Source organism: Nannospalax galili, unplaced genomic scaffold (genome assembly GCF_000622305.1).
Source record: "Nannospalax galili isolate Female #2095 unplaced genomic scaffold, S.galili_v1.0 scaffold5, whole genome shotgun sequence".
In the NCBI taxonomy this organism is placed as follows: Eukaryota; Metazoa; Chordata; class Mammalia; order Rodentia; family Spalacidae; genus Nannospalax; species Nannospalax galili.
The window spans coordinates 1,245,026-1,257,287 of record NW_008353126.1 but is presented as its reverse complement, the minus strand read 5'-3'; the positions used below and the strand labels follow the sequence as shown (position 1 = coordinate 1,257,287).

At 44.1% G+C, this 12,262-nt stretch overlaps 1 protein-coding gene across 7 annotated transcripts in view; it reads left to right on the top strand.

Moving 5' to 3' along the window:
* Prok1 (prokineticin 1) overlaps positions 1–12,262 on the top strand; it is an 85,163-nt gene that overhangs the window by 29,550 nt on the left and 43,351 nt on the right. The gene's annotated exons all lie outside the window — the stretch shown is intronic.

Here is a 12,262-nt window from a genome sequence, read left to right as displayed (position 1 = left end):
CACACACACACACACACACACACACACACACACACACACAGTGTTCTTTTTTTTCCAAACATTAAAAAAAGATATATTTATTTTTACTTTATGTATGTGAGTCTTGGCTCGCATGTATGTAAGTGTACCACCTGCATGCCTAGTGCCCACAGAGACTAGAAGACACTCTTGGAACTGGAGTTACAGATGGTTGTTAGCAGTCATGTGTGAACTGGGAACCAAACCTGGGTCCTCTGCAAGAGCAGCAAACGCTCTTAACCACTGAGCCATCACTCCAGCCGTATACTTTGTTCTGACTTCTACCCTCCACCTCTTGCTTATCCTTTTCCTTACTCCCAAACAGTTCCCTCTTTGTTTTCATGACATATATTCCATTTACCCTCCCATGTTTCTCCTCCCCATCCTTTTAGACCTCTTCTTGCCCTCTCTCCTACTTTGATGCTGTGTGTGTGTACAAATTTTTTTAAAAAATTATTTTTATTATCTTCATTTTATGTGTATGAATGTATTGCCTGCATATATGTGAGTGCACCTGTGTCCTGCAATGTCGTGGAGGTCAGAAGGTGTCAGATTCCCCTGGAACTGGAGTTAAGGACAGTTTGTAGCTGCCATTTGGCTGCTGGGAATCGAACCCGGGTCCTCTGCAAGAGCAGTCAGTGCTCTTAATCGCTGAGCCACCTCTCCAGCCCCAGTGTGTACAAATTTAAATATAGATTCCACATATGAGAAAAATGTGATATTTGGCTTATTTCACTTACCATACGATCTCTAGTTCCATCTACTTTCTTACAAATATCATAATTTTATTCTTCCATACAGCTGAATAAAATTCCTTTATGTATTTATACTATGTTTTCTTTATCCATTCATCTGTTGGTGGGCATATAAGCTGGTTCCACATCTTGGCTATTGTGAATAGTGCAGCAGTAAGTATGGACATGCAAGCATCTCTTGAATGCTGACTTAGATTCCTTTGGTTATGCAATGAGATAGCTGGAGTGTAAGATGACTCTATTTTCAGAGTAAGCAATCCATACTGATTTCCATAGTGGTTGCACTACTTTGCACCTCCTCCAGCATTGTATAATAGTTCCTGTTCCTCTTTTTCCACATCCTCGTTAGCATTTGTTGTCATTTGTTTTTTCCCCCTAAGGTTTATTTTTATTTGTGTGTGTGTGTGTGTGTGTTTGTGTGTGTGTGTGTGTGTGTGTGTGTGTGTGTGTGTGTGTACTGTGTGTACTGAGGCCAGAGGCATTGAATGCTTCTGGAGCAGGAGTTACAGGCAGTTATGAGCCATCCAACATGGGTGCTGGGAACTGAACTTGAGTCTTCTGCAAGATCAATACTCACTCTTAACTTCTGAGCCATCTCTCCAGCGCTGTCCTTTGTTTTCTTGATGGTCGCTATTTTGACTGGGGTGAGATGGAATCTAAGAACGTTTCAATTTGCCTTTTACTGATGACTAACGATGTTGAACACTTTTTCAAATATTTAGTGGTCATATGTGTTTCTTCCTTTGAGAACTAATTTATTAACCCATTTATTGATTGGCTTATTTTTGTTATTTAGCTCTTAGAGTTCTCTATAGATTCAAGATATTAATCTTGTCAGATGTACAGTTAGCAACGTTTTACTCCCATTCTGTAGGCTACCTCTCCACTTTGATGATTGTGTCCTTTACTGTGTAGGGGCTTTTAGAGTTATTGCAATTGTATCTGTCAATTCTTGAGGCTGTTTCTCATCCTATTGGCATCCTTTTTACAGAGTCTTTGCCTATCCCTGCATTGTGAAGTGCTATCTCCAAGTTTTCTGCTAGCAGTTTCAGATTCCAGGTCTTTTATTAAAGGTTTTTAAAATTGATTTTTGTGCAGAATGAGAGATATGGATCTAGTTTCATTCTTCTACATGTGGATACCCAGTTTTCTTAGCACCATTTGTTGAAGGGGCTGTCTTCTTTCCACTGTTCATGTCTGACACACTGTCAAAGATTAGGTGGCTGTAGCTGTGTGCTCTATTGCATTGGTTTACATGTCTGTTTTTGTGCCAGTACCATGCTGTCTTTGTCACTATGGCACCATAGCATAGTTTGAGACCAGAAATTGTGATACTTCCAGCATTTCTCTTTCTACTTAGGATTGCTTTGGGGTTTTTGTGTGTGTGTGTTTCTATGATTTTTTTTTCTGTTTCTGTACAGATTTTTTCCCCTAGGTCTGTGAAGAATGTCATTGGAATTTTGATAAGGTTTTAGTGAATCTGTACATTGCTTTCAGTAATATAGTAAATTTCACAATATTAATCCTGCCAATCCATTAGCATGGAAGATCTTTCCATCTTCTAGAGTCTTCTTAAATTTATTTCTTCAGTGTTTTAACGGAGATCTTTTGTCTCATTAGTGGGTTTATTCCTATGTATTTTTAAGCTATTGTGGATTGGATTTTTTTCTCATTTTCTTTTTTGGTATATAGAAAAGCCACTGGGTTTTGTGCATGTATGTGCAGGTATATGTGTGTGTTCATGTGTGTGTAAGTATATATGTGGGTTGGGGAGTGTGTACTTTATGTGCATACATGTAGAGGGCAGAAGTCAACTTTGGGTCTTGTTCCTCAGGAACCATCCACCTTATTTTTTGAGATAGGACCTCTCATTGGCCTGGGGCTTGCTGGTCAGTGAGCTCCAGGGATCCACCTGGCTCTGCCTCCTCAGTGCTGAGATTTCAAGCATGAGCTACTGAACCACCATGTTTAGCTTTGTATGTAGGTGTTGGTAATTGAACTCAAGTCATCATGCTTACATGTCAAGCACTTTATTGGCTAAGCTATTTCCCCAGTCCTCTGAATTTTATATGTTGACGTTGTGTCTTGCTACTTTACAGAAAGTGTTTATCAGGTCTAACACTTTTGTGGAGGAGTCTTTAGGATCTTTTAAGTGGAGGATCATATCATTTACAAATAGGACTTTAACTTCTTCCTTGATTACTTGTGTCTCTTTTATTTCTTCCTCTTGTCTTACTGCTCTAGCTAAGACTTTGAGTACTATCCTGAATAGGAGAAGAGTGGGCACCCTTGTCTCTTTCATGATTTTAGTTTATTTTTACCTATGGATGAATTGTTTGTGAGAACTGAACATTTTAAAATTATAAATCACAATGATTTCTTTTTCTTTCTTGATAAGGGATCTCCCTGTAGCGCCCAGATGGCCTGGAAGTCTCTGTGGAGACCAGGTTGGTCTTGATCTCACAGAGATCCACCTGTCTCTGCTTCCTGAGTGCTGGCATTAAAGGCATAAGCCACCATACCTGGTCATAGTAAATATTTTTGATTTATTTATTGTTATTTTTGTTTATGAGTGTTTTGCCTGCATGTATTTGTTTGCACTTGTGCTGTGCAATTTCTAGAGAGGCCAGAGAGGTATTGGATCTCCTGAAACTGAAGTTGCAGACAGTTGTTAGCCGCCATGTGGGTGCTGGGAGCCAAATCTGGGTCCTCTGCAAGAGGAGACAGTGCTTTTAACTGCTAAGCCATCTCTCTAGCTCTTGAATTGCTTCTTTCTTCCTTCCTTCCTTCCTTTCTTTCTTTCTTTCTTTCTTTCTTTCTTTCTTTCTTTCTTTCTTTCCTTCCTTCCTTCCTTCCTTTCTTTCCTTTTCTTTTCCTTTTAAAGACAGAGTCTTGCTATGTAGCCCTGGTTGGCCTTGAACTCAGAATTCTCTCATTTCAACCTCCTGAGTTCTAGGATTACAGAGGTGTGCCTAGTTGTCTTTTCTTTAATATTTATTATTTATTATTTATTTATTTGTGTATTTGCATACCTTATGGTGTGTGAATGGAGGTTAGAGTTCAACTTGAGGGTGTTGGTTCTCCTCTTTCACCATGTGGGTCCTGAGGGGTGAAATTCAGGCCATCAGGATTGATGGCAGGCACCTTTACCCACTGTACCATCTTGCCAACGTCTTGCTACATTTTCTTAATAAGTAGTGTTGCTGAGCATCATTTCATATTTATTGACCATATGTTTATCCTCTTTGGAGAAATTATTATTTTTTATTTGTTTTTATCTTATGTGTGTGAGTGATTTGATTGCATCTAAGTGTACTCATGCTTGCCATGCCCAGGGAAGCTAGAAGAGGGTGTTGGGCCCCCTGAAATTGGAGTTACAGACTCCAATTGTTAGCCATTATGTGGGTGCTGGGACCGAACCCAGGTCCTCTATAAGAGCAGCCAGTGACCTTAACAGCTGAGCCCCATGTCTCCAGCCCCAAGAAATTAGCTCTACTCAAATCTTTTGCCCATTTAAAGATGAGGTTACTTATTTTGTTACTGAGTTGTAGCAGTGCTTTATATATTCTGAATATTCACTTTCTGAGATAGGATTTTGTATAGCCCAAGTTGTCCTGAACTCACAATCCTAATACAACTTGCTACGTGTTGACATTACAGTCTTGTGCTACCATATCAGGGTAGATAGTAATCCCCTATCAGACATATGATTTGTCAATATGTCCTTCCATTCCATGGGTTGCCTTTTACTCTGTTGATGTGTTGTTTGATGCACAAATAGATTTTACTTTTGATGTATCTAGTCCAATTTATCTTTTTTCCCCCTTTGTTGCCTTTCTTTTGGTGTCATATCCAAGGAATTGTTGCCAAGTTCAATATCTGATGCTTTCAAGCTTTGGCCAAGTCTTTGCCATCATTAAATGATTCCTTCAAACTCTATCTGTAAAGCAAACCATTCACCACTTCAAGATGCACAGCACAGTGATAATGTCTGATTTCCTGCAGTAGCCTGGGTCTCTGTGTATGACCCCAAGTCACAGTGTGGGGGACGTTGGAGCACAGCCTATCTTCTCCCTTCTCACTGGATCCTTCTCCTCTCCCACTCTGCTTTCTTCTTCCTTTTACATCTTTCCTTGGAGAACAGCCCAGTGTGATGTTTAGGGCTTTTTTTGGTCATCCCTACCTCCCTACAACCCAGCTGATTCACCTGCCTGCTTTCCTTTGAGCAGGGCCCTGGGCTGTGTGAGTAACTCTCTCTGTACCTGTTTGATTTCCATCCTTTTCCTTCTAGGTATGTTGGGTGGCCTGCTGTTTATAAATAAGGTTTTTATTTGGACCCATCTTTGGATTATTTCAATCTTTAAAACCTGTTTGGGAAGCTGCAGAGATGAGGCTGGGAAGATAGTTGGGGTCAGGCTCTAGTGGTCAAGAGTTTAGCTTGCTTCTTCTTGACCAATGGAGGCTCCTGACCTGGGAGAAACCTGACCAGTGCTTCATGACAAGCCTAGCCCTTTTTTGTTGTTGTTGTTGTTGGGAGTTGCCAGCCCTTCTCAGGGACTTGAACCACCACAGCTTAAGGAGAACCTGGACTAGGCCCCACCTGCTCTTTTCGATAACTAATAATATCTTCTCCCACGCACAGGGCGGGACCCCTACCACCTACATCTCCCAAGACCTGAAAATTCCATGATTCATTAGGCAGATATTTTGGGACTCAGATTGCTTAATGTAGAGCGAAGGTACAGGAGGCTCATTTCATGGGGTAAATAAACCAATATTCCATGTATAGGGGTCACTTTAAAGAGAGAAAGGGAGATGGGGAAAGGACTTCCACAAACATAATAGTCTTCGGATATATTTTCCCGGTCTTTGCCCTCCTGAGGTCTCTCCCAGATGAACCATTGCTCTTCCTCTGCCTTACATGAAATAGCCTGGAGACCCTGGATTCTTCTTGTCTAAACGTAGCCATGTTTCACTCATCTTAGTTGAATGGTAGAATTTTGGTGCTGGAAAGATCATGTGGTTGAATTGGGAGGATGTGTAGCCTAGAATCAAGCTTAAGTCCCAGCTCTACTCTTCATTAGCTGAGTGACTTAGGGAAGTAGTTAAGTGTCCTATGCTCCTGTTTACTCATCTCTTAAAATTAAACTAGTTTCTTTTCTTTTCTCCTTGTGGTGGGGCTCAAACCCAGGGCTTTGAGCATGCTAGACAAGTATTCTACCACTGAGACACACCCATGCCCCCAAATAAAAGGAGCAAACTTATGGTCTCTGACATTAACTAAGCATACTCTGTGTGTTGCAGAGTTTTAGTATTGCTTAATAACATTTTGAAACAATGAATTGTTTTTTTAAAAGTTCTTTCATTTTCTCCCCTCCCTTTTCTTCAGTAAAGGGAAAGTCAGCTCTGCCTTCCCTGCAGGGGGTTGGAGTCTTGCTTCCTGAAGCAGAACCCACAGGAGGATTGGAAGCTCCTTGGTGGATGCGGAAGAAATGTGAGGGAAGTTGTGGGGGAAAAGCAGGTTCTGAGTGGCAGAGGCCAGAACTATGGTCCGTGGTGTTGGCAAGGCCAGAGGGGAGTACCTATGTGGTCTGTCTAGGGGCGTATGACTAAGGTGCCTTCTTCCATAAGGCTGGGTCCTGGCAGGTGAAACATGAAGGTAACAGGGAAAAGCCAGGGGCTTAGCTTTGTCACTTGGCATGCTTGAGAGTCACTAAGACTAAAGCACATCCTTGGGGCACTGCAGAAAAAAATGACTAAGATTAGCTAGTCTCCCCAGCCCCCTTGTTTAGAAGGATGAGGGCACACTGAAGAAATTCGGTGGCTAGGATGTGAACTTCAGCTTTGTACACACCTGAGATTTAGACCATCGCCATGCACTTTGTGAATCCCACAATCTGCAGATGAGTCACTGAAGCTGGGGGATGATGCAACTCATTGAGGGTAACACAACCGCAGTCATTTACAATCCATATTCGCAGAAGCTTGAAGATAGGTCAGCACTTGATGCCTTTAACTTTGGACTTCACATGACCCCCTCAATATCTACCTTACAGAAAAGGAAACTGAGGCATGGAGAAGGAAGGAAACTTGCTCATGTCACACCACCATGTAGCTGACTCTGAATTCAAGGTCAGGTTGGCTACACATGTACTTCCCAGAAGTTACACTCTCTCTTCTGCCCTGCAGTGTGGGGAGGGGCAGCTTTTGGAATTCCTCTATTAGACCTGTTTGTCCCCACTTGACTGTGGACTTCCCAGGAGTGGAGATGACAGCAGCTGTGTCTGAATGTGTCCAGCACAGGCACATAGATGTTGAAAAAACTGACCTCAGTTGACTTTTTTGGTGCTTGTATCTGAATGGTGATCAAAAGCTTGTGCCAAGGAAGGGGGTGCCCTTGGGCCCTGAGTTTTTTCAACCACTTTTGTGGTGAGTCCCAGGCACAGGCAGACTAGACCAAGGGGAGTTGGTGGTGCCAGGTAACTAGTGATTAACTCTTATCACAGTCTTTCTAAAAGCCTTTTGTAGTTCATGGCTTGCATCTGCAGATAACCTCCCTTGGCACTGTGTTCTGTGGGGCAGAGTTCCAGCATGCATTTGAATGCTCTTAAATGGATGCCAACTGTATGAACAAACACAGAACAAATAGCACTAAGGGATCTTTGATTCTTGGCTTTGTGGGTCACTTTCCAGTGGCAGAGGTCACTGCATCTGATACCCAGGTCATTGTTCCTAAGAATTGCCACTGGGTCAGGCTGGGCCATTTGGTGGCTTGGAGGAAAGACACACAATGGATCTTTCCCCCTCCTTCTGAAGGTGTTGACCTCAGAAGGTCCTGATGTTAGATATTGTAGATGAGGTCCACTGTACAGGCTATGACTATCCTGAGGGGTGACTGGAGGTAGGGAAGAATGAGCTAGAAGCAGAGTTGACCCTGAAGTGGAGTATGCAGTATGGTTAGATCAGGATGCTTGAGACAAAGCCAGTCTCTGTACTCATTACAGGTCCCTCTGAGTCCCCATCTCTGTATCTGTAGGACAGCATTCAGAGATGGCCTGTTACTTCTCTGCTGCTTCTCAAGGGCAGCGGCAAGGGCGCTTATCCATTCACCTGCTTCTTCAGATTCCTTGAGGACCTCCTGTGCATTGTCCTCAGTGCTAGGTTACGGGGGAAGACACAGCCCAGATGCAGGGCCAGCAACTAGTACTGGGTCTAACAGGCCAGTGTCCTAAGGAAAGAACACAGGAAAGAAGCTTTACCATTTAGTATTGATTTTGCCCTCTGCTTCTCTGGCTTTTGGGGTAGGGGGTGCTGGATGGAAACTGCATATGCTTGTAGCCACCTCTCAGGGACATGAGAAGCATCCATGTCCTGGCCTTCTGGGATCTTGTCTGGTGGCTTTGTGAAGGGTTGTGGGTGGAAGAGGGCATTGCTATGGTGGGGGTCAGGCTTGGCTTTTGCTTTTGTTTCTGTTCAGATACTCAGTTCTCCTTTGCCTGGCTCCCTGTGGCCTTCCCGAGGACCTCACAAATCAAATGTGTGAAACTTCAGTTGGTACCTCTTATAGAGAGGGCTGGCATATCCAGATCCACCATTCTGACCCTATAGCTGCCCCATCCTACCCTCTTCCCCCTAACCCCACCCCTACCAGGCCTTCTTCTCCATGAAGATATTTGCCCTGTTAGGGTCAGATAGCTGTCACCATGTTCTCATGTACACCATGGTCCTCCAACTTTGCCTGCCTTATTCCAATGTCATCCCGATTTTCCAGTTTCCAAGTCTGGGTCATGATGGGCTCCACTAATGTCATGCTGCAGGCTTTGGTTTCTTTCTTATCCTGAATCTCCCTTGAACTGTAGGCCAGAGAGAATAGCTATCTGGCTACTGAGGTCTGGACTCCAGCAGGTCACTTGAAACATTGCTCTGTATGTGAACCTGTACCTGCAATTGGGCCTCCTACATGGAGTCTTGGCCTACCCTTTCCCTAAACCATCACTGCCATCTCCCTTTGCCTTCACGTGAGGCACATGTCTGCCTTCCCATTCCAGTCCTCCTTAGATCTTCCAGTTGGTCCTGTGAGCTGGCATTTTCCATTCACTTTCTCAAAATCCTTCTCACACGGATACAGGGGCCCATGCCCCGAGGGATGATTGAGCCTCCGTGCTCTTTTCTTTTAGACATTGCTCTCTGTGGAAACTTGGAGCATGGCTGCCTTGGACTCTAACGCTGAGCTCCCTTCACTGTGATGACAGATTATTCAAGTATTCTTGGCCTCAGGTGCCACTTTGGGACTAGACTAAGTTCTTTCTGGAAAACTGGTCTAGGAGGCTAGAACCAGGGGCTTCCTTGACATGACAGGCTTCAGCTTCCATTGAAGTCTGACTTAGTGATGGGAGGTAGGGAGGAAAGGTCTGTAACCTGATGGGAACAGGCTGCTTACAGAGCAGAAGGCAGCATGTGAAATGGGCTCCTGGTAGCAGCCCTACCTTTGTCTGTCAGTTCAGAGGTCCTGCCTAGAGGAGAATTTGGTATAGAGGGGCCTGTGTTGACTTTTCCTAGCTATAAGATCAGGCCTGCATACCCTTCAACTTTGAAGTCCCTAGAATGGTAGACTTTGTGGACCTTATCAATGTGGGTCTTGGGTAGTCTGAGTGCTATCTCACTATGTTTGTGGAGTACACTGAAGTTGGGGGTGCCTCTGAAGTCTGGGCATCCAGCCAGTGGGGGCCCCACTCTATAAAGGCTACAAGGATGGTCACTGGCTGCCTGTGGTCCAGGATGAGGTGCTTCGTCGTGCTCCTTGCAGTCCTTACTCTCTCCCAGAGCCATGTGGTCACCAGGTGAATGTCAGACCCCGGGGAGGGCATCTCATGCAACCTCTGTGGGCGAGTGGACTTGCTGCTTTTCTAGCCCCCAGTTCCCTTGGGGGATACAAAGGCAATGCTGTCCCTCTTGCCTTTGTACATTGGGATTGTTCCCTCTGAGTATGATTTTGAGGATGGGGAGTCAGACGGGGAGCCTGGGGAGCAGAAAGCATGGCTTTTAGAATCAAATCACTTACTACATGGCCCCTAGCTCTATTGCTGTCTGAACCATTTGTGCCTTAATTTCTCCATCTGCTATAAAATTAGGATGAAAGTAAGGTCTGTATTATATGGCTGTTATGAGATTTCATGAGTTAATATTTGCAAAATGTTTCAATTGCTAGATACACCATGAGAGCTATGTATACATTTGTTAAAATAGAATTCATGGTGTAAAACATCCTTTAGAGAAGGCCTTAAGTTCTTCTCCAAAAAGTCAGCTGGTATTTATTGAATTGTTTGGTACCAGATGCCAGGCAGCTAATCAAGACTTTACCTTTACTGCTACCAGCCCTCATGGATTTGGTAGATAATATGATTCCCATTTTGCAGATGAGAAGACTGTTGTTCAGAGAGAGTCCCCTAGCTGCCTACCACCATGTGGTTGGTAATGGAGGAACCAGGGCTCAACCTGGCTAGACTTCTACTCTTGTTGAGATATTACACTCCCCCCAGGTGTTCTTATGTATGGTCTAGTCAAGGCCTGAGCACAGGGAAGACTGAATGCCTCGCCTGGAAACTGAATCCCTGAAAAGAGGTTGGGTGCTTTTGTTTAGGACTCTCTGGTGTCTGTGGAGGAGGGTCCTGCCCTAGGAATGTTTATTTTATACAGCTTTCATGAGAGCGCATGGATTAATATTTGTAAAATGCTTGGTCCAAGTCCTAGGAATGTTGACAGCTGCAGCCCAGGGACAGGAGGAAGTGCTGGCCGTGAGGACACTAGGGTGAATTCCAGGCCGGGTTAACTTCCTGGCTTTGCATGAGGCAGTGGCTTCTTTCTGAATGTAGCTGGCTTCCTTCTGTGAGATTTCATTTATTATTTTTAAATTAGATGTATGAATGTAATGCTTTGCATGTAGACTCCTGTTGTGCAATGCCCATGGAGGACAGAAGAGGGTGGTGGATCCCCTGGAACTGGAGTTACAGATGGTTGTAGCTACCATGTGGGTGCTGGGAATCTAACCCTGGTCCTCTGCAAGAGCAGTCAGTGCTCTTAACAGCTGAGCCATCTCTCCAGCCCCAAGTCTCAACTAGGGGAGTTACTTAGTATTTAGCAATTAGATCCTGGGTCAGTCAGGACCCTACCTTAGGGGGGAGCAAAACTGAAATATGTTGGAGGAAAGGATAGCTATGGGCCTGACCTCTGGACCTCAGCCCAGCCTCCTGCCTTGGGCTTAAGGCTTTTTCTGTCATCAAAGACAAAAGCTGGGAAACATCTTGTGAATCTTTCCCTCTGGCTGCAGTCAGGTTTAAGGCCTAGGAAGACAGGCCATCATTTATATCAAGGATCTTCCAAAAGAGGTTTTGGATGTAAACAACATGAAAAAAAAACCATTTTCTTTGGGAGTCTTAAATGACTGCTGTTTTATTGCTTTCAAAGCCTTTCCTCACTCTAGTCTCGAGTTGCCTTTAAACCAGCGCCAGAGGAAGCCCACCTGATTCTTAGAAGTTGAAGGGATTGTGGGACCCACTAAGCTCTACTTCAGTCTACAGAAGGAAAAAAATGGTCACATGTTCAAATGCAGGATGAGAAGAGTGTGTTGGAAATGAACCCTTTTTATTTAAGAAGGAACTGAAGATAAGGGCACTTGGACCTTCCAAAGGAAGTTCAAGGGGCTTGGGGCGTCTCCAAGGTGAAGATTAATGTACTTGGGTAGTGTACCAGGGAGCCTCTCAAGGGAAGTTCAGAGGGCTTGGGGACCCTCCAAAGTAGATAGGGCTTTCATAGTCTCCAATAGATGCTCTGAGGGCTTGGCATTTTCAGGTTGCCATCAACAGGGCAGAGCCAGGCCTAGAATCGTTTTTTGCAGTTTTCTCTCTTGTTCTCTTTCTTTCCTGTTTATTTGCCTCTGTTATCCCAAATCTAAACTGGGCCAATGGGGTCCAATTTGGTGTCCTTGATGAGGAAGTCTTTGAGGAATTTCCAGCCACTTTAGAGAAAACACTTATCAGAGAGCAGAGAAAAGAGTTTGTAAAGGGTAGGGGCACTGCCATAAGCAAGTGCCACAGTGTGAGATACATTGTTCTCTCTGCACAGAGAGCTCCTTAAGGTTGAGACTGTGTCCTTTTCAATACTGTGTTTTCTGTCCTCTGGACAGTATTTGGCATATAGTGAGTTCACAGCACGAATTTGGTCACTGAATAAATGATCATGTGTTTAATATTCTTAAACCCTTGAATGACAGAACTCATTACTTAATGAATTATAAAATAAGTCCATTGTAGTGCTGGAGAGATGGCTCAGTGGTTAAGAACACTGGCTGCTCTTGCAGAGGACCAGCACCCATATGGCGGCTAACAACCATCTGTAACTCCAGTTCCAGGGGACCTGACACCCTCTTCTGACCTCCTCGGGCATTGCATGACATGGGTGCACTTAACATACATCCAGGCAATGCACTCCTA